Raw genomic sequence first — 20153 nt, forward strand, 5'->3', positions numbered from 1 at the left:
GACCTTGATCTTGATGTCCTCCCTATGCTGATTCCCTGCCAGCCTGGTCTCCACCCTCCTGAATGCTTAAGGGAAGTTCTTTGTGTATCCTGCATTTGGTGTAAACAGCTTAGATGCAAGAATGTAGAACATTCAGTAGCGAACTTCTGCCCTCCGGGCTTCCTCCATTGTGCTGTAAGCCTGTATTTAAGGTCTCCTCCCTCCTTCAATAAACAGCATTTGGCATCCCCTGGCATGAATGACCCACTGTCTTTTGTCTCTGTTTTTCCATCCACAGCCCCTCGCTCAGACATGGTAAACGGGTGGTGGTATCACGGGTGCTACGGCAACAAATGGAGGTCCCACCGAGATCCGAGAAAGAAGGAAAGAGCTGATGGACACCCGGGTAAGTCTGGCGCCAGCAATTTAAAGAATAAAGAGAAGATAAGGGTGAAATGAAATAGATGCAGGTAGCTCACAGTTAATTGGACTGCTGAAGAAGGAAGACACCAAAGTTAAGAAAGGGCAAGACAGCTAAAGATTTAAAATAAAAAAGGAAATCTTCCCAATAGAGAAGAGGGAAGGAAAGGAAATTTCCCGTTAGAAAAGGGAGATAATTTTAATCAAGTATAAAGGATTTTCCCGGTAAAAAGGGGAAAAATTTTTGAAACTAGGCCTAAAGATTTTGGGGCCTTGTAGAGGAAGGATGAAGGAAAGAGAAAAGCTTCTTCCCAGTGGAATGGAGGAAGAAAGGGCTCTTTCTGATGAAGAAGTTTCAGGATAACTAGAACTCTGAACTCTTTCTGCTTGCCAGCACAGAGTGGCAGCATCTGAATTGCAGGGAGTCAGTAGGTAGGCCTCACTGCTGCTGGCTGAGCAAGTAAGTAAGCCCAGAGGTTCAAATTTTGTTGTCTGTTTGCTTGACTTTGGTTTAAATGTTTTTTACTTTTCCCTCCGAGTGGGAATAATTCAATATTTAGGATCCCTTCGTGGGAAATGTTTTTCTGTTTTTCCCTTATGGTGGGAATAACTCTATTAGATAGTCCCTTCATGGGAGTAAGAGGGAGTTCAAACGGGAGTGCATGTGCATGTGGTGGACAAAGGCGCTTGTGATGGCGTGAGAGATGGCTCAGAGCAGCAGGCAGGCAGGTACGCACTGTAGGAGGTGGAGCTGCAATGGAGTGGAGCTGGGCCCAGGCAGGTGCGGGCACTAGAGCCCAAGCACCCTGCGGAGCCGATCAAGTGAGCAGAGACCTGGAGAGGGACAGGCACTAAAAGTTTAAACGGGCCCAACAACTTCTGGTGAAAAAGGTTTCAGTCAGGATATGGAATGCTAAATCAATGCAGTTTGAATTTCCAGGGATATTAATCATTCATTGCATAAAGGATGTTATGTTCTTTTGATTGTCTTAATAAATGTTTGGATGAATGGTTGATTCTCATGGTAGATAAACTAAAGGAACAGTATTCATAATTTTAAACTATATATATTAGGTATGCTCTTGTCGGTTGGTCATTACTAAAAATTTGGCTCTGCTCTTTAAGTTGCTTTCTAGAAATTCTTGCTTTAATGCTATAGAAAACACCTGAAATGCATTGGGTAGTTAGCTTTTTAAATAATGTTGCTAAGATAAACCCATAAAAATAATCTCTTACTGATAAAGAGGTTACAAAATTATTTCATCAATAAATAAAATACAGTTAAATTGTTTGGTCAACATTGTTAATTGGCTTTTTGCATTAATGTGTTACTTGGAATCTATAAAGAAGGATCCTATTCTTTTTAAGATTTTATAAACATACTCAAGAGTATTGCCTAAAGTTACCTCTTCAAATCCTATAGAGATTGTATTTAATGCTTTTATAATTGGTATATGTAAAAAGGACCATAGAAATAAAAGCTGGTGATAGAATTGCTCAATTATTATTTGCTTTCATATTTTAAATGCAAAATGGTGCCTACATGTAGAACTGGAGGCTTAGGAAGTTCAGGAGAAAAGGTGTTTGACAAACACCTAAATTAAAGATAATATTATATGGGATTGAGACTGAAAGATTATTGGATTCTGGTGCTGGATATATCTAAAATTTCACAAGAATCCTGGGATCCCAACAGGACTCTACAAGAAGTCAGGAAATTGGAGGCTATTACAGGATTTAGAGCTCTAAATAAAACCATGCTTCTCATAGGAGCAACACAGCCTGGTTTGCCTACACCTGTGGCAATTCCTAAACATTGGCATTTAATTGTGATTGACCTATATGGATGATAATATTATTGGCTGCTAAAGATAAAAAACTTGTTTTTGATACCTTTTCTAAATTACAAGAGGTTCTTAGCCTGGCTAATTTACAAATAGCCCCAGAAAAGGTGCAGGTATCTTTTCCCTATCATTACTTAGGTCATGAATTGTTATGCACAGGCATACATCCACAAAAGATTACTCTGTATACAGATCAGCTACGCACACTTAATGATTTCCAAACCTTTCTGGGAGATATTCAATGGCTTTGGTCCACTTTAAAGATTCCAACAGGTCAGCTTCGCCCCTTGTATTATGTCTTAAAGGGCGACCCTGACCCTTCATCTCCCCGTGAATTAACAGCTGAAGGGCGTACAGCCCTACAACATGTGCAAGAGGCCTTGGAACAGGCTCACGTACAGTATATAGATCTTTCTTCTCCCTTATTGTATTCGATATTTTATTTTACTCATTCACCTACTGGAGTGTTTTGGCAAGCAGGTCCTATTCTATGGGTACATTGCTCAGCTTCTCCAGTGAAAACCATTACTCCTTATCCTCAACCTGTTGCTCAGATTATATTTAAGGGAATCAAGATCAGTGTTCAAACTTTTGGTAAGAAGCCAGATATTGTGGTGACCCCATACAACCAGTCTCAAATAGCATGGTTGCAAGCTAATGATAAAGATTGGACCAGAATGACATGCTCCATGCAGGGTCAGTTTGATACTCACTTCACCTCCAATGATGTGTGTCAATTTTTTTAATTGCATCCTGTTATATTTCCCAAGATAGTACAGATGACTCCTATTCCTCAGTACCGTGTAGTATTTACTGATGGCACATCACATGGTTTTGCTGTGGTAGTTTCTGGTAACATAATAAAAAGAATGAAAGTCCAAGGCACTTCTGCCCAGATGGCGGAGGTACAGGCACTGATGCTTGCTTTACAGATGTTTTCTGACGAGCTTGTAAATATTTATACTGATAGCCAATATGTGGCACACGCAATTATGCCTTTGGAGACAACAGCCTACATACCATCCATTTCTCCATTCATGAATATTTGTTGCAAGTGCAAGGACTCATATGGTCCCGCTCACATAACCTTTATGTGGGCCATATTAGAGCTCATACCCAATCACCTGGACCTCTAAGTGAAGGTCATCAGAGGGCTGATGCCATTACTCCTATGGCTGTCACATTAATTTGTTCTGCCTTTGAAAAGGCTACTCAGTTGCATCAGCGTTATCATCTAAATGCTGGATCTCTTCGTTATCACACGGGCATAACCCGGGAACAAGCCATCCAGATAGTTAAATCATGTCCTCTTTGTGCTGTTCCTCATTTGGGAGTTAATCCCTAAGGACTTTTACCTAATCATGTGTGGCAGATGGACGTCACACATGTACCTTCTTTTGGAAAATTACAATATGTCCATGTGTCTATTGATATATATTCCTCTCTAATTTTTGCCTCTGCCCATTCAGGGGAAAAGGTTAAGGATGTAAAGAATCATTGTCTTCATGCCTTTGCTTATGGGAGTGCCTAAATGCATAAAGACTGATAATGGTCCTGCCTACAGCAGTACCAGATTTTCAAAATTCTGCCAAGATTTTTCTATTGTTAATAAGACTGGTATTTCTTATAATCCTCAAGGACAGGATATAGTAGAACGTTGCCATTGTACCTTAAAAACATATATTGCTAAAGTAAAAAGGGGGGAGCTAGGGGCTCATCTCTCCTCCCCACATTCTATTCTTTCCCTTGTTTTATACATTTTAAATTTTTTATCGGTGGATTCTGCTGGAGTATCTGCTTCAGATAAGCACTGGAGGGCTCCTTTTGCAGATCACCCTCTGGTGCGATGGAAGGATCTTTCTACTGGCACTTGGAAGGGGCCCGATCCGGTGTTGGTGTGGTCCCAGGGTTCTGTTTGTGTCTTTCCTCAGGACAATGAGGTTCCTCTTTGGGTTCCTGAGCACTGTGTGCGCCCTGTGGCTGCTGCTGAATCCCAGCATGGCAGAGACTTATTGGGCCTTCATGAAAAACTTTCCCCTTCTGATGCGAATGGGGATTGAGAGCCCAATATGGCCAACTTTGGCAAGCATTAACATAAGCCTAGAAACTGTAGCCATGCAGTTGGATTCTTCAGAAGGTAATGTATGGCAACTGCTCTTTCAAGTATGTTTGAGAACGTGTTACCCAGACACCTAGGAGATTAAGGATAACTCTGAAGGTCACTGACTTTCATTTGTTAACAGTAGCATGCCAGCTAAGCCTTTTCATTTTCACAACCCTCTTCAAGCTGGTGTAGTACCTACTCTTCAGGAGTGGCTCTGTGTAACATTTATTGACCTCCTGAAATTCATCTAACCCCTTTTGAAGATACCTTAAAACCTGTGAGCCTGAATGTAGCCATTATGAGACATTAGTTCTGCTCCTTGTCTTCTGTCTGTCTTTTTTTTTCTTTATGTTTCTTAGTTGTTCTTTACAGAGCTGCCAGCTTAAGTCGTGATAGGATCAAAAAATGGGCCTTGGTGGTTTGTGTTCCTGGAGCTGTGTCCATGCCAGGGGACTGTGGCAGTTAGACACCCATGATGCTCAGATGCTCCAGAAGAGAATTTGACACCGCTGTTGCTGTTATAGCAGTGGCAGCCACTGCTGCTACTGTTTCTGGGATTGCCATTTCACTACAGCTAGCACAATGGAGACCCTGGCAGCAAAAGTAGCTACCATAGTTAAGTACTCTTTCATTCTATTGGGCATGATAAATTTAATTCAGTAGTTATATACATTTCAATTGGCTTTGAATGTTATAAATTCAATAAACTCAAGTTCCATTTGCTTTTGGGATACCATCTTACAAGGACTCAAATTTGCAGTAAGGCTCGTTAAAGAAGGGAATGACTTAGGACTTCTGTTTGTCTTTTCTGTGTCATACAGATTGCAAGCCCAGCGCCACTTTGAGATCTTTGGCAGCAGTTAACCCTACAGCTCAAGTGGTTGAGCCTGTATGATAATGAGTATGGTAATGCTGGGGGGCGGTTGTCAACCTAAGACAGAGCACTTGTGTGGCCTGTACAAGTGTCTCCATGACGGGTAAGGCAGCCTGCTGACATCCCACGTAACCTAAGTCAGAAGCTCGTTTTTTAGTAAAAAGGGGGGACCTGTAGTGCCCTGGAACTCCCAAGTTGGGTAACTGCCACCCTGCTTGCCTGACCTTGACCTTGCTGTCCTCCCTATGCTGATTCCCTGCCAGTCTGGTCTCCACCCTCCTGAATGCTTAAGGGAAGTTCTTTGTGTATCCTGCATTTGGTGTAAACAGCTTAGATGCAAGAATGTAGAACATTCAGTAGCGAACTTCTGCCCTCCGGGCTTCCTCCATTTTGCTGTAAGCCTGTATTTATGGTCTCCTCCTCCCTCCTTCAATAAATGGCATTTGGCATCCCCTGGCACGAATGACCTGCTGTCTTTTGTCTCTGTTTTCCCATCCTCAGCCCCTCGCTCGGACATGGTAAATGGGTGGTGGTAGCGCAGGCACAACCGCAACAATGCACAAAACTTAAGTCCAAGTGGATCAAAGACCTCAACATAAATCCAGTTACTCTGAACCTGATAGAAGAGAAAGTAGGAAGTACTCTTGAACGCATTGACACCAGAGATCACTTTCTAAATATAACACCAGTAGCACAGACACTGAAAGAAACAATCAATCAATGGGACCTGTTGAAACTGAGAAGCTTTTGTAGAGCAAAGGACATGATCAACAAGACAAAGTGACAGCCTACAGAATGGGAAAAGGTCTTCACCAACCCCATATCTGACAGAGGGATGCTATTCAGAATATATAAATAACTCAAGAAATTAGACATCAAAAAGCCCAACAGTCCAATTGAGAAATAGGCTATAGAACTAAACAGATAATTCTCAACAGAGGAACCTCAAATGGCTGAAAGAAATTTAAGGAATTGCTCAACAACCCTAATTATCCAGGAAATGCAAATCAAAATGACTCTGAGATACCACCTTACACATGTCAGAATGCCTAAGATCAAAAACACAGAAGACAGCTTATGCTGGAGAGGATGTGGAGCAAGGGGAACTCTCCTCCACTGCTGGTAGGAATTCAAGCTTGTACAGCCACTTTAGAAATCAATATGGTGCTTCCTTAGAAAACTGGGAATCCATCTCCCCCAAGACCCAGCTGTAGCACTCTTGGGCATATGTCCAAGAAATGCTCCATCATACCACAAGGGCATTTGCTCAGCTATGTTCATATCAGCATTGTTAGTAGTAGCTAGAACCTGGAAACAACCTAGATGCCCTTCACCTGAAGAATGGATAAAGAAAATATAGTACATATACATAATGGAGTACTACTTAGCAGAGCAAAATATTGACATCATGAGGTTTGCAGGCAAATGGATGGATCTAGAAAAAAATCATCCTGAGGGAGGTAACCCAGACTCAGAAGGACAAACATGGTATGTACTCACTCATAGAAGGATACTAGTTGTAAAACCAAGATGACCAGTCTGCTACACAACTCCAGGGAGGCTACCTAGAAAACAGGACCCTAGGAAAGACACAGGGATCACCCAATGACAGAGAAATGGATGATATCTACATGAACAACCTGGACGACAGTGGGAGTAATGAAAGGCAAGGTTTGAGGGAATGAAAGCTTAGGGGAGCAAGAGATCCCAGCTGGATCTAAATAGTCTTATATTATGCAACAGATGGTATTTATTTACATCATAAAACTGAACAAACTTCAACTTTGAAAAATACATGGATGGATAATTTTTAATTTATCTTGTAAGAAGAGAAACTCCAAAGATCATTAATTTGTCCTTCATGGAAGCCCCTTAATGCTGGTGATCTTCAAATTTATGGATTCTCATAGGATAGTATGGTGTTGGAAAATGACTTCAGGTTGACCCAAAGTCAGACAAGCCATGCAATAGGCCTCTGACTTTTAAAATTGATTTCTGCACCTTCTGCCCTATCCCTTCAACATCTGTGTACTCCAAGGACTCAAAACAAAGTTTTCCTATGAATTCTTCATAATTGATTCTTTGGATTTGCTTGTGTAATTGTTATCTCTTTTCACTGTTACATAAACATGGGAAATTGTTTAAATACCATCCTCAATATCTCATATTGATGTCACATATCTAGAGTTGGGTTGGATCTGATGTCCCAGATCTTTATCTGCTTGTGGCCAGGGACCTAGGGAAGAATAAACTTATAAATCTAGGACTAGGCTACCATTCCAATTACAGGACAGAATCAGATTCTTGTTGAGTCACTCAGCATCCTGGTATCACAGAGCACAAATGGAAGAATGTTTTCCTTCTATTCTAAGACTCAGGCAATCAGAAATTAGAGCTTTAGGTAGACCTGGGGATGGGGACTCTGTTCTTAGTTTTGAATGACAAATCTTTAAAGGGCTTTCACATGAAATGGGAAGTATTTCCAGTATGGGATTGACTGGTTCTACTTCACTGAATCCCAACAAATCCACTTTTTACCACAGGCTGTCAGAGATGATTCTTGATATCACTCTTCATCATGATGACTCCTCCTTTGATTTCTCCTGTTCTTATCTTCTTCTGATCCCATATCTGTTGATGAAAAGAAAATAGTCTTGAAATGATATGCACAAAGTAGTTATTTGCATATGCATTTACCATAATTGTCAGTTATCTTACATAAAACCTGTCAAAGTATTCCATTTTCAGATTTCTTCCAAAATAGTTTTGTTAATATTGGAGAATCTCATACAATGTACTTTGATTGCATTTACTCCTTTTCCAAAGTCCTTCCAAATGTACTCCTATCTGTCTGTCTATCTATCTATCTATCTATCTATCTATCTATCTATCTATCTCCCTCTGTTCCTCTCTACTTCTGTCCTTCTCTCCCCATCAAGTCCAGTTTGTGCTGCCTCCTGTATGTGAGGCCATCACCTAGAGTGTAGTTGACCTACTAGGGATCATAGCCTTAAAGAAAACTTGGCTCTCCCTCTCTCAGAGCTATCATGGTTAATATCTACTCAGCAAAGGGTGGGAGTTCATGCTCACCTTCCTCCTCCATGCTGAGATTTTGTCTGAACTGAGTTGGCTTCGATCCTGTGTATGCTGTCTCACCTTCTGTAAGTTCATATATGCACCTGCCCTGCAGTGTCCAGAAAGTACAGTTTCCTTGTAGTCATCCAACTCTGGCTCTTACAATATTTCTCTGCTCTCTTCTCTGAGAACCTCTGAGCTAGGTTTCAAGGTAGTACAATATAAAAAATCTGGCACAGGGGAGGTTAGAATAGGAAATAGGAATATGGATATGATCATAATTCACTGTGTACATAGATGGAAAACCTCAAAAAATGAAAAATTTAAATTAAATAGGAAATATTCATGCACAGGAACATGGATTATACTCAACACTGCTCTTTTTTTTCTTTATTTTTTCTTTGTTTGTGAAAGAGTTTTCCTGTGTAGTACATGCTAGCCTCAAACTTTTTATCCTCTGGTTTCAGCCTTTAGAGTATTAGGATTACAGATTAATGCCATACTGACTAGGTTTTCTTTTTCCTGTGGTCTCAGCATGAGAGTTGATGTAAAAATGTTTGTAATAAAGACAGCCTTGAGTTATTTACATGAAAAAACCTTTGGAAGTCACAAATTTCCTTTCTTTTCAGAGTGAGGAAGGAGTTACTATTATTCTTAGACATTCACAGTTGATCAAGATCATAAAAGTAATCTTTGTTTGAAGTCTAAATGTGGAAAGCTGATCACTCACTTATTAGAGGTACTTGTATTTTCTGAATCTGGGGGAGAGTTATAGGACATGAAGCTAATATGTAAGAAGGAATAGAAATATGTTTCTTTGTCATATACATGAAGACCCTAAAAACATCCACCATTTTGCCCTACAATGAATCATGCCAGGGGTTCCTGAAGACAAGTCATCCAGGAAGAGACAAATTAAGCTCAAAGCCTGGGATTGAATGAGGAGCACCACACATGGAGCAGAGCATTTCCGGAACTGCTGTATCTGAAGACATCTCCATTTCTCTATGAATGTAGGCTGTTCAAAAACACTGTTCCTGCAACTCTCATTTATATAAAACCTCAGGTGTTAGTTTGTTTTTAGTTTCATTAGAACTCTTCTGATATTGGTCTCATCAATGTCCATCTAATTTTAATCATGGCATCATTTCAATAAAAACACCATTCTTTTATATCTGGTGAGGAATTAAATCAAGTTTTCTCCCATAGTGCTGAAGACTTTGAATATAGTCCTGGATGCCTAAGAATACAGATTTTCGTGACTATATATTTTACTTTCTTTCCTTATGCAGTCTAGTCTCCATCCTTCAGATGAATTGCTTTCTGCACCCTTTAGATAAGAAAATGATTGGGAGTTCAAGGCCAGTCTGGTCTACATATAAGTTCCAGGAAAGGCGCAAAGCTATACAGAGAAACCCTGATTCAAAAAACCAAAAAAAAAAAAAAAAAATGAAAGAAAGAAAGAAAAGAAAATGATTTGTATATTTTATTTTACCATTAACTAAAAACCACATTCAGAATTGTGTCATATCCTGACATATTTTAATCTATGATATAAAATGGTTCACATTTCCCCTTGCTCCTGTGGATTTTCTTACTTTGTGTTGTGCTGTGCTAAATAATCCTTCTTAACAATATATGTTTGTTCTCTGCTTTTTCGATTCTTTATCACACTCAGTCATGGAACATTTATTAAATGAGTGTGTTGCTGTGCAGTAAACTTCCACCACTAGAAATGCTGAAGAATGAGACACCATTCTTGAGTGGCTTCCTAAACACAATTCTAGTCCATGTGTCTTTATCACAGCCATGTTACATTTAGGTAATGATCCTTCATACCAGAGCTTTCATCTTTCTCTCTCTGGTCTCCTTCTTTATCTTATTCTCACCTTATCTATACTTTTTCCTTCCTCTATTTTTCTTTGTGTACATGGTTACTCAAGCATAAAGTTTTTTGTTTTGTTTTGGTTGTTTTTTTTTTTTTTTTGAGCATTGATAGTCTTTTGAAACCCATCTTTTATTACAATTAGTAACAGTATTTTTATTCTTTATCTGACAGAGGCCAGAGAGATGTCAGATCCAAAGGAACTGGAGTTATAGAATGTTGTAAGCCACGCACTATGGGTGCTGGGCACTGAACTCAGACCATTTTGAAAAGTACCAAGTGCTTATAACCACTGAGCCATCACTAACATCCTTTATCTGGTGGTCTGTCTTAACATTTTATAGTACCTTGATGCATTGTTGAGACAGTGGTTTGCAATTCAGGCAAATATTCCAAGTCTCATGACATTATTTGGAACATGGTCATCATTTCTCTGGGTGATCTGGGCATTCTTATAAACTTAGCATTATATCTTTCCAATGTAAATCTATTTTCTTCCTTAAATCAAAGAGACAAAGACTTATACAGAGGTTGAATTTTTTTTTAGCTGAGGACTAAACCGAGGGCCTTGTGCTTGCTAGGCAAGCGTTCTACCACTGAGCTAAATCCCCAACCCTTAGAGGTGAAATTATGTTAGGAATCAAAGATAATAAATATTTAAAATAAGTTTCAAAATATAAACATATCCTATTGTGTTTTTTAATTCATGCAACATTAATTTATGCCATCTCAAGTTTCCTGAGATATATTTAAATTGATATATTGACATCAATGTTCAGTCTTTTATTCCTATTAATATCTGTGGTGGGTATTGTGTTCCCTGAAATATTGTGTGTTCCCTGAAATAAACATATCTGGTTCAGTGAACAGACAGCCACTAGAACAAAGCCAAAAATGGTGGCTAGAAAATGGGAAGAGTAAGCTATAGCAGAAGTTGGGTGGTAGTGGTACATGTCTTTAATCCCAGCACTTGGGAGGTAGAACTATCCGATCTCTGAGTTCAAGGCCACTTTAGAAACAGCTAAGCATGGTGACCCATGCCTTTAATCTCAGAAACCCAACAATTAATCCCAGGGGGTGGGGGCAGAAAAAGAAAAAGTATATAAGGCGTGAGGACCAGGAACTAAGGGAGAAAAAGCATGTAGTTAGTTAAGCATTTGGTTGGTTAAGTGTTCAGGCTTTGGAGCAACACAGTTCAGCTGAGATTCATGAGGAGGAGGACTCAGAATCTTCCAGCCTGAGGAAACAGGATCACCTGAGGAACTAGCAAGGTGAGGTAGCTGTGGCTTGTTCTGTGTCTCTGATCTTCCAGTGTTCACCACAATAACTGGCCTCAGGTTTGATTTCATTAATAAGGCCTTTTAAGATTCCTGCCACAAATATCTCTGATATTTTCACATTAATTCTTATTGTGCACTGTTTAATTGATCATAATAGAAAAATTGTTAAGCTAGACTTTAAACTGAGCATTTAGAAATACTTTTCTTGGGACTGGAGAGGTGGCTTAGCAGGTAAGAGTACTTGCTGATCTTCCAGTGGAACCAAGTTTAGTTCCTAGCACCCACATATGATGGTTCATCCATGCCTATAACTCCAGTTTCAGGAGATCTGAATATCTTTCTGTAGTCTGCAAACATATGGCATACTTACCCAGAAACACAGAATCTTTGTGAGTTTGAGACCAGCCAGGTCTACAGAGTGAGATCCAGGAAAGGCTTAAAGCTACACAGAGAAACCCTGTCTTGAAAAACCAAAATAAAACACACACGCACACACACACACACACACACACACACACACACACACACACACACCAAAGATGAGAAGCATGATTCAATGTCATCCTCTGGAACAATCTTTGCACCCTATCATAATATATTATTAAATATGTTCTACAGTTTGTTTATACTATATCTAAGATATTTATATCTCTATACAAAATAGCTACAACAACAGTGTACAATATATATGACAAATATGTTAAGATAAATGAGCAGAACTTTAAAAACTTGAAAACATCGAAATCATCATTAAACTTCTTTAATTGAATGTAATGAGTACCACCAAGATTGATACAAAATATTCATTAATAAAATCAGCCAATTTTTGTACAATATTTATCTTTGTAAAAGATATATAAAGTCAACGAAGATGTGGCTATTTGATTTAAACTAATGAATTTTTTTAGAATTATGAGTACATGTGTGGGGGAAATATGCGAGTTAATATAGTTCCCATGGAGGCCAGGAGGGGGCATCAGATCTCCTGGAGTTGGTGTTACAGGTGGTAGTGAGTTTCCTAACGTGGGTGTGGAAACCCAACTCAGGTTCTCTGAAAGAGCAGTAAGTTCTCTTTATCATTGAGCCAGTTCATGTGCATCATGGACAGATTTTATTCCCACTGTCAGGGGCCCCACAAACAGACAAAGCTATGCAACTTTTTGCAGCCCATTGCCTATGGTGGGACACTTTGCACAGCCTTGGTGTGGGGGGAGGGGGCTTGGACATACCTCAGCTGAATGTGCCAGGCTTTGTTGATTCCCCATGGGAGGCGATACTTTTTTGGCACTATGCAGTACTAAGAGAAATCAAACATATCTATATGAACAATTGTACTCAAACATGTCTAGTCATTACACTGTCAATAAATGAAACCTGAAGACTCAAAATGTTCATGACCTTGTGGATGACTAAAAATGTGGTGGACTATGCTTCTCAGCACTAAAGGATTAAGTGTGTATATAAACATAACAGATAAATTTCATGATACAATTCTGAGTGCACTCAGAGGAAAATTACAATGCATTTCATGATTCCAATCATACAAAATTTTGTGGATTAAAAGTCAAGTGCAGAGGAAAAAAAGCAGTGGTTGTCTGGTGGACACAAAAGGAAATATTAAGGCACAAGGTACATATATGAGTAATGGTCAGGTCTATAATGATGATGTTGAGCGTAGTTTTATAGGAATGCAAACTTATTAATATACAGTTTAAGTGTGTGTCTTTTATTGCATGTCTTTGATGCTTTATTAAATGCAGTGCCCTTAGATCCTTAGCTAGTCCTGTTTGCCACATGTTTCACACAGAGCTTACTAAGCATTTCCCACCAGAAACAGTATCACACCATGCAACCGCAGTTGAATTATCAAATCCAGATGTAGCAATATATCTCATCTCTTCACCCCTTTCACATTTTCAGAATAATCACAACGGTGCCTTTGGTGGTAGAAGAAAAACAAAACACTCTCACAAAAAATCCAAGCCAAGATTCAATGTAGCATTTACCAAACTTCCTTCTTTAGAGCATGTTCACATCCAAATTGTGCTTTATGTAAATAAAATACAGTAATAAGACAAGACAAACTACTGACCAGAAGAAACAACGAAATGAAAATAAAATAGTCAGATGTGTTGGAGATAGAGAACCAAGTGACAATTTCTGTAATATGCAGAGAAAACTCACAGATACGGCTTTAGACTAGAAACTGAGAACTAAATCAGAGAAGATTTTAAGTGCTCAGTTTTCTATGATGTAAATAAAGAACAATATCCTATTTTGTTAATGGGCAAATGGAAGTGAATCTAAAGGTGAGATATTTGAATAAAAACTTAAAAGTGTAGATTTAGACACTCTGAGAAGACTTGAGGAGGTTTCTAGGTGTCATGTAATGTTGAAATAATATGTTAATTCCTGTTATTAATGGCACAAAAGTCAGGATTAAATGTCTCCCCACCAAATCCGTGTGTTAACATGTAACACCCAATACCATGAAGAAGATGAAACTTTATCCCCCAGAGTGAAGAACATAGGTTATTGGGGTGTGCACTCCTTGTAGACCAGAAGACAGCAGATTACATGCATTTCTTCTTTGCAGAAAAAGAAATTTTCTCCAAGGAAAAGTTATTTTAAATTAATCATGTCAGTAACTTCTTAGGAGAAACCAGGATTCCAAAAGTGTACTTTTTATAGAGATGAATATATGTAATGAACAGATATAATGCAGACACTAAGAGACCATGGGTGCCAGCCTAGACTAATATACCCAGAAAAACTTTCAATCATCATACATGGAGTGAACAAGACCTTCCAAGGCAAAACCAGATCTAAACAATACTTATCCACAAACCCAGCCCTACCTAAAGCACTAGAAGTAAAATTCCAACCTAAGGAAGGCAGATACACCCATGATAACACAGGCAATAGATAACACCACAGCAGTAAACCCCAAAGAAGAGAAGTATACACACACTACCACCAAAAAATAAAAATAGCTACAGGAACGAACAATCACTGCTCATTAATATCCCTTAATATCAATGAACTTAACTCACCTATAAAAAGACAGACTAACAGAATGGATACGAAAACAGGACGCATCTTTCTGCTGCATATAAGAAACACACCTCAAATTCAAAGACAGACACCTCCTAAAAATAAAAGGCTGGGAAAAGACTTTCCAATCAAATGGTATTAAGAAGCAAGCTGGTGTAGCCATCCTAATATCCAGCAAAATAGACTTCAAACTAAAATCAATCAAAAGAGATGATGAAGGACATTACATAATGAATAGAATTATACACAACTAAAACATTTTTTTAGGAATCTTTAGAAAGTGGATATTACAGCATATGGAGTAGCATCTAGAGTCATAGAGATGGGAATGTGAGAAAAATGAACTAAGCGGCCCATGGGACTGTGGTGACAGGTTTTAACTCCTTTTTATTTTAACCATGTATTAATACTTCATACTAAAGTATTGCGCTATGATACTGTTCATACCTGTGTGTTATGTGCCTGTGTTATATTCATCCATCATTACCTCATCTGTTTCCCCCTTTTCTGCACTCTGATTAGTTTCCCCTTCTCAGTGGTTCATATTTTACTCAGATTCCATTTTGTTCTTTGGTTTCACATAAAAGAAAGTGTCGTATTGGCTTTTGTGAGGCTGACAAATTTTCTTAAGTTGGATTCCATTCATTTTTCTACAGCATTTTAGACCAGTGATGACACTTGAAGGATTGTAGTGTCTACATGTGAGAAGCTTTAAACCACAGTATGGAGATGGAGAGCTGGCTCAGTGTGTAAACACATGTAGTGATCTTCCAGAGGAAATCAGTTCCAGTGGTTCAGAACTAGATGTTACTCCTGTACCAGAGGATCCAACATGCTCTTCTTGCCTCTGTGGGCAGTGGGCAGTGAAGGAGGGGCACATACATAATTTGAGGCACACACACACATACATGAAATAAAAACTTTAAAATATGATCAAAACATCTTAGGGCTAGAGAGATGGCTTGGTGGGTAAGAGTATCCAGGAACTTTAAGGGGTGGTTCAAAACTACATGTAGCTCCAGTGCTAAGGAGTTCAATATCCTTTTCTGACCTCTGCAGGTACGTTAGTCATGTGGCACATGGACATACATGCAGGAAAAATACACATACTTGTAAAATAAGAAAAAAAAGCATCTTCAACAAATGGTGCTGGCATAACTGGATGTCAATGCATAGAAGGCTGCAAATAGATCCATATCTGTCACCATGCACAAAACTTAAATCCAAATGGATCAAAGACCTCAACATAAATCCAGCTACTCTGAACCTGATAGTAGAGAAAGTAGGAAGTACTCTTGAACGCATTGGCACTGGAGATCACTTTCTAAATATAACACCAGTAGCACAGGCACTGAGAGAAACAATCAATAAATGGGACCTGTTGAAACTGAGAAGCTTTTGTAGAGCAAAGGACACAGTCAACAAGACAAAGTGACAGCCTACAGAATGGGAAAATGTCTTCACCAACACCACAACTGACAGAGGGCTGATATCCAGAATATATAAAGAACTAAAGAAATTAGACATCAAAATGCCCAACAGTCCAATTAAGAAATGGGCTATAGAACTAAACAGAGAATTCTCAACAGAGGAAGTTCAAATGGCTGAAAGTCATTTAGGAATTGCTCAACATCCCTAATTATCTGGGAAATGCAAATCAAAATGACTCTGAGATACCACCTTACACTTGTCAGAATGGCTAAGATCAAAAGCACAGAAGACAGCTTATGCAGGAAAGGATGTGGAGCAAGGGGAACTCTCCTCCACTGCTTGTGGGAATGCAAGCTTATACAGCCACTTTGGAAATCAATATGGTCTTACTTAGAAAACTGGGAATCCATCTCCCACAAGGGCATTTGCTCAGATATGTTCATATCAGCTTTGTTTGCAATAGTCACAACCTGGAAACAACCTAGATGACCTTCAACTGAAGAATGGATAAAGAAAATATGGTACACATACACAATGGAGTACTACTCAGCAGAGAAAAACAATGGCATCATGAGGTTTGCAGGCAAATGGATGAATCTAGAAAAAATCATCCTTAGTGAGGTAACCCAGACTCAGAAAGACAAACATGATATGTACTCACTCATAGGAGGATACTAGATGTAAAACAAAGATGACTAGACTGCTACACAACTCCAGGGAGGCTACCTAGAAACTAGGAAAGACCCAAGGATCACCCAATGACAGAGAAATGGTTTAGATCTATATGAACAACCTGGATGACAGTGGGAGTAATGAAGGGCAAGATTTGAGGGAAAGAAAGCTTAGAGGAGCAGGAGATCCCAGCTGGATCAAGAACAGAAAGGGAGAATGAGGAATAACAGACCATGATAAATGAAGACCACATGAGACCAGGAATAGGCAGAGTGCTCGAGAGGTCCCCAGAAATCCACAATCATATATCCTCTGTAGTCTGCTTGCAATGGTCGAGAGAAAGCCTGATCTGACCTAGTCTGGTGATCAGATGGCCAAACACTCTAACAGTCGTCTTGGAACTCTCATCCAATAACTGATGGAAGTGGATGCAGAGATCCTCAGCCAGGCCCAGGTGGAGCTCCAGATGTCCAACTGTCGAAAAAGAGGAGGGTTTGTAAGAGTGTGAATTGTTGAATCCAAGATTGCAAAAAGCACAGGGACAAATAGCCAAATGAATGGAAGCACATGAATTATGAACCAAAGGATGTGGAGCCCCTGGCTGGATCAGGCCCTCTGGATAAGTGAGACCATTGAATAGCTTGATCTGTTTGGGAGGCACCCAGTCTGTGGAACCAGGACCTGTCCTTAGTGCATGAGTTGGCTGTTTGGAACCTTGGGCTTACACAGGGACACATGCTCAGCCTGGAAGGAGGGGACAGGACCTGCCTGTACTGAATCCTCCAGGTTTAAATGAATCCCCAGGGGAGTCTTTGTCCTGGAGGACATGGGAATGGAGGGGAGGGGCTGGAGGGAAGGTGAGGGTGGGTGCGGGAGGGGGGAGGACAGGGGAACCCATGGCTGACGTATAAAATTTAAAACACATAAAAATAAAGAAAAAATTATTTATTAAAAAGAAAGAATACCTCTCCCCATAAAATGAGCAGCAAATCTTTTCCTGAGTGTTCCAATGATGTTTGGTCTTTCACATGCATTTTCTCATGTTCACATATAGTATCCATATGACAACATAATAACTGTATAATATGCTGCTGGTTCTACATTGTCAAAAAACTCCCCCTATTAGATAGTAAATTTTGTAAGAAAACATTGTAATGAAATTTCTAGACATCACACTGCACAGCACAGGTGTCAGTTTCAGGACACTCAATACTTTGTAACCACATTCTTAGCATTCTACAGATAAAAGACTATGCCATTGTATAAGTAAAGTCAGATGAGCAGTGCTCACCCCAAACTTGGAAGAAGCTATCTCTTACCACAGCAGGGTAAAATATGCTGCAATTATATTTAATATTGGTGATGACAACAATAGGGTAAAATATGAAAAACCTATTTCAAGAAATAGAAATACTCCCCTTAGCATTGGACTTTTTTGAGTACGTCATAAAGATGACAGAAAGGAAGAGAATGAGTAAGAGATGACAAATATGCACACCAGAATGAGGACAGTTTGGGTGCCTTTGTCCTCAGATGAGACTTTTAGAAAGTGCTGAGCACTGTGAATATGATTGACTTGTCTATTGTGTCTGTAGAGGATAATTGCCATGGAGACCCTTGAGCAGATTGTGAGACAAAGACACAGGCCATCAGGGAGGCACAGTAAGAACATATATAGTACAGCTGCCACATTTCCCCAAGCAAACTATGAGTAGCACTCATGAATCACCCTATTGGCCACATTTTTATTGTAAACGTGATCTGACATTTTTGCAGGATTCACGATGTTTTAAAGCAGGTGCACAAGCCAAATGAGTGAGCACAAGAGACTGATGTACTTGGTAGCTCTGTGTTTAAGTTTCATCCACGTGGAGTGGCTGGGACTGATTGGGACTGCTTGGAAGCAACTCAGTAGGCACATGGCCTACACTCCACCTCCTTCATTGTAGTATTACTGAACTGACAAAATAATTGTTTGCCTCTGTCCTTGGGAAACTTCCAGAGGGGCCTCATGAAGGCCCCCACAGTACTTTACCTTCCACATATTGAGTCATAACTCTTGTTACTATTTTTTTCTTTAATAATTTTATTTATTTATTTATTTATTTATTTATATTTAATAACTGGGTTATATGTCCTCAGTTAGAGTTGGAGTTTAACAAAACCCTCCTTCATGCTAGAAAGGTGACTCCCTTAATTCTATTTAGGCCTTTCTTTTTTTAATTATTGTATTTTTTATTCATTCTACATACCAACCATAGACCCCCCTCTCTTCCTTCCTCCCACCCCTCCAGCCCTCACTAACCCACCCTCCATGGCCTCCTCCAACAAAGTAATGCCTCCTATGGGGAGTCAATGGAGCCTGGTACATTAACTACAGACAGGTCCTTATACTCACTGGAACTTGGTTTGTAGGGGATATACCCTAAAGAAAACTGACTCTCCCTGTCCAGAAGCAATGAACTGTGTCCAAGTCCCTCCCCCAGCATCAAAGCTGTGTAAGGTGTTCCATCATAGGTAGTGGGCTCCAATAATCCGGCACATGCACCAGGGATGAATCCTGATCTTACTGCCAGGGGGCCCCTTAAGCAGACCAAGGTACACAACTGTCTGGCCTATGCAGAGGGCCTAGTCCAGAACACATGGTGTGCACTCACTCATAAGTGGATACTAGATATAAAGCACATGATAGCCAGATTGTGTCTGTCTTATGCTGGCAACCACAGCTGTTGAGAGTTCTTGAGTGCAGTGGTCCTGTCATGTCCATCAGGTCTTGCTTTTCTGGGATCTTCCATGGCATCAGGCTCTTAAGATCTTTCCATGTCCTTTTCCATGATGTTTCCTGAACCCTCCAGTGAAGGGTATCACACAGATATTCCATTTGTGACTTGACCTATTAGAGCCATTTATTTTCTGCATTTAGGTCCATGTGATAACCACTTTCACAGAACAGAGAAACTTGTCTGATGAGTTTTGAGTGCTGCACTAATCTATGGCTACAGGCACAAGAATTTAGAGGGTAATTTGACACTAAGTACTTTTATCAAAATAATAGCATTCTTTTCATCCATAGGGCTATGAGGTCCCCCGCCATCGATTCCAGGCCCAATTTGCATTGCCAGGCTTCCTCCAGAGCAATGGTTCTCTGCCTGTGGCTAGCATGGAAAACACATTTTAAGATGGTCTTAGAAGTCCCCAAAGATAAGTTTATTTTTGTTGCTGCTTCATAACTATAGTTTTCTAAAGAGTGGTGTCTCAGTTCCTAATACATTGGAATATGTGTTTTCTGATGGTTACGAACCACAGGTTGAGAACCTCTGCTGTAGAGCAAGCCGTAAATTCAATCAGAAAGCAGCTGGTTACTCAAATAATAATTGTGCCACAACTGTACCCATGGAGTATCTTACTGTGCTGATCATTGTTTTAGTTTACAGTATCCACAGCTGGATAAGACTAGTTGTGACTTTCTTCCTCCAACATCCTTAATGCATCTCAGGTACTATGAAATGTACCCAGCAAGGATGAAACATCTTGG

General features: G+C 39.7%; 1 pseudogene; it reads right to left on the bottom strand.

The window, feature by feature from the left end:
• Nucleotides 1-1047: 1047 nt before the first annotated feature.
• On the bottom strand, nucleotides 1048-18539 carry LOC118569060 (annotated as a pseudogene).
• Between the last annotated feature and the right edge of the window lie 1614 nt (nucleotides 18540-20153).

This window comes from Onychomys torridus, chromosome 1, assembly GCF_903995425.1.
Source record: "Onychomys torridus chromosome 1, mOncTor1.1, whole genome shotgun sequence".
In the NCBI taxonomy this organism is placed as follows: domain Eukaryota; kingdom Metazoa; phylum Chordata; class Mammalia; order Rodentia; family Cricetidae; genus Onychomys; species Onychomys torridus.